Source organism: Sinocyclocheilus grahami, unplaced genomic scaffold (genome assembly GCF_001515645.1).
Source record: "Sinocyclocheilus grahami isolate Dianchi unplaced genomic scaffold, SAMN03320097.WGS_v1.1 scaffold126.1, whole genome shotgun sequence".
NCBI lineage: Eukaryota > Metazoa > Chordata > Actinopteri > Cypriniformes > Cyprinidae > Sinocyclocheilus > Sinocyclocheilus grahami.
In genome coordinates, this window is record NW_015505305.1 from 16,604 (window position 1) to 19,233 (window position 2,630).

The following is a 2,630-nucleotide window of genomic DNA, read 5'->3' on the forward strand; positions in this document are numbered from 1 at the left end:
GCCACGCCCCCTAAAACGGCTCGTTCTAACATGCCCCCACATATCTACCTCACTATGTGGAACTATTTGCATAATGCCGCCCAAATGTTCATGCAAAGAAAGAAGGCGTGGTTTCAGTAAGCGCAGTTAGTGTTGAAGCAGCATGTCAGGGAGACGCTGTGTGTTTCTAGGTGAAAGCAAAAGCACTTTATTTGGCCTTCCGAAAGTAGATGCATTTAGGAATCTTTAAGATCACTTACAACAGAGCAGCAATGCATTTTATGGACGACCGTTTCGTGAACCTAGGAGAGGAGGTCATTCTGACTTTGCTATGACAATCTGGTGCTTCTGAAATCAGCTACTGTTTTGTTATTAGTTTAAGTATTTGCTATTGACTGTTCAAATGCGGAGTTTTGCGCATCGTGTGCGTGTGTGCGCGCGAGAGAGAGCGAGAGAGCGAGAGAGCGAGAGAGCGAGTCACATCACAGTGGAGTCAGCTGTCTTAACCGTGGCTTGTGTACTGCAAACACATACCAGCTTCATCACTGTGTCTGTCCCCCGTCTTTACATTTACTTTGAAAGATGAAGCTCGCGATTATGGTAAGGGGCATTACATTTCCGACGAGTGCTTGCGGTGTTCGGTCAATCACAATGCACTGGGTCAGCTGGCCAATCAGAGCAGACTGCGCTTGTCGGAAGGAGGGACTTTGTAGAAAACGAAGCGTTTGAGAGAGGCGGGGCATAGAGGACCTACAATAATGTACAGTATTTGAAAAATAATGTGTTTTTTGAACATTAAAGCATGTCAACATATTCTGTTACACCAAATACAAAAAAACAATGATCTTTAAAAAAAGCATCATATGACCCCTTTAAGTAAGGGTAACATAATTATGCTTTCTGTAAATACACTAAAAAGTCACTAAAAGTATGCTTGTGTTAGTATATCCCTTAAAAGTGTAACTAAAAATATATTTATTAACATAGTATTTCTACTATACTTTTTAGAAATACATTAAAAGTATGCTTGTGTTTAGCATATTTCTTAGAAGTATAACTAAGCATATATTTAATACAAAAGTACTTCTAGTATACTTTTTAGAAATATATTAAAATGCAATTCAATCAATTTTCAGGCTTAAGACACAATCAGAGTTCCTATATTTACTGGTTGCGGCTTGTTTGTGCAATTAGAAATATGATTAAAAGACTACGCCGAACAAATGAAAACAAACAAAATAACACGCAGAACACATTATTATTATTATTATTTAATTCTACACTAGTATTTTTTTCTGAAGCTGCAAATTAAACAAAGATTACTGGAGTATGTTTTACAAGAAAATACTTTCAGGCTCTCAACTTCAAAATTTCACTGTAAATTCAATACGTTATTTGCCATTTCTTTGTAATTATTTGTGAAATTTACAAGCAATTTCTAAATGACAATTGCTTCCACACCATTTTTTCCCACCACCCAAATAAATGGTATTTTACACTGAAGTGATGAAAAACGCCAGCACGACTATGACCGTTACCACTTCAGCTCAATGCCTGTGAGCAAAGACATAATGTAAATAATATTACTGTGTGTTTAAAATGAAAAGAAACAAATTAGGAAAACCCATGAAATGAGTTGTGACCCTTCACTATAAGCCCCACCTTAAAACACCACTGACCAATCAACTGTTGTCATGGGAATTTTGTCAGACAGGCTTTTGATCTTTTCTAATGTAAATAAATATATGGAGGGTCTGTGAGTTTTAAGTGCAATTTTATGAAAATTACCCCAAACACTTGTAATATTGATGCAAGTTTGACTGATTTGCAGACTACACAGTTTTTAAGCACATCATTGCATAATTTAACTACGCCTATTTTATTAAATAAATAAATACATTTAAAAAATGCTTGGCAATTTCACAATTTCATTTCTATGTGATGTTCTGAGTTAGAGTTAAGGTGTCAATTCAAATTCACTCTTTCACTATTCCCTATGTAATGAATGTCGGTGTACTATATAGGGAACAGGGAGCAACTTCAGACACAGCAATTCTGAAGGGAATTTAACACATAAAAGCAAAATGAAGTTTGCTTTGTTCTAATAATAATGATATCACCCAAACTTAGTGCATCATGTGGCACTTTAAGTCGTGCATGACAAAGCTGATTTTGCAGTCGGTTAAGTGCTGACTCTCTCCTGCTAAAAATAAACTGGGATCTTGTGGTTACTATGTACAGTGTAAAATGGCCTTTAGATTTATTACCCAACCTCACGGACTCAAACATTTATTTTGAATGCTTGATTTGGTTTGAGACACTGTCAGGACAATGTCATTTTCAAGATTCAACCTGTTGGAATCTCGACCTCTCTGATCTTACCGACCAAACACAAGAAACATCTAAAAGACCGCTGCCTCTAACCGCATAAAACACACCACCTCAGAGAATGTTATATTCATAAATGCTTAAAAATTTAATGACCTCAAACATTAAAGATATGGTTTTGCTTAGCCAACATTTTCATATTTATCCAACCTGACACTGTTGGAATGTCAATTAAATTATCTTAAAGGGGTCATATGACGTTGCTAAAAAGAACATTATGTTGTGTATTTGGTGTAATGCAATGTGTTTATGCGGTTTAAGGT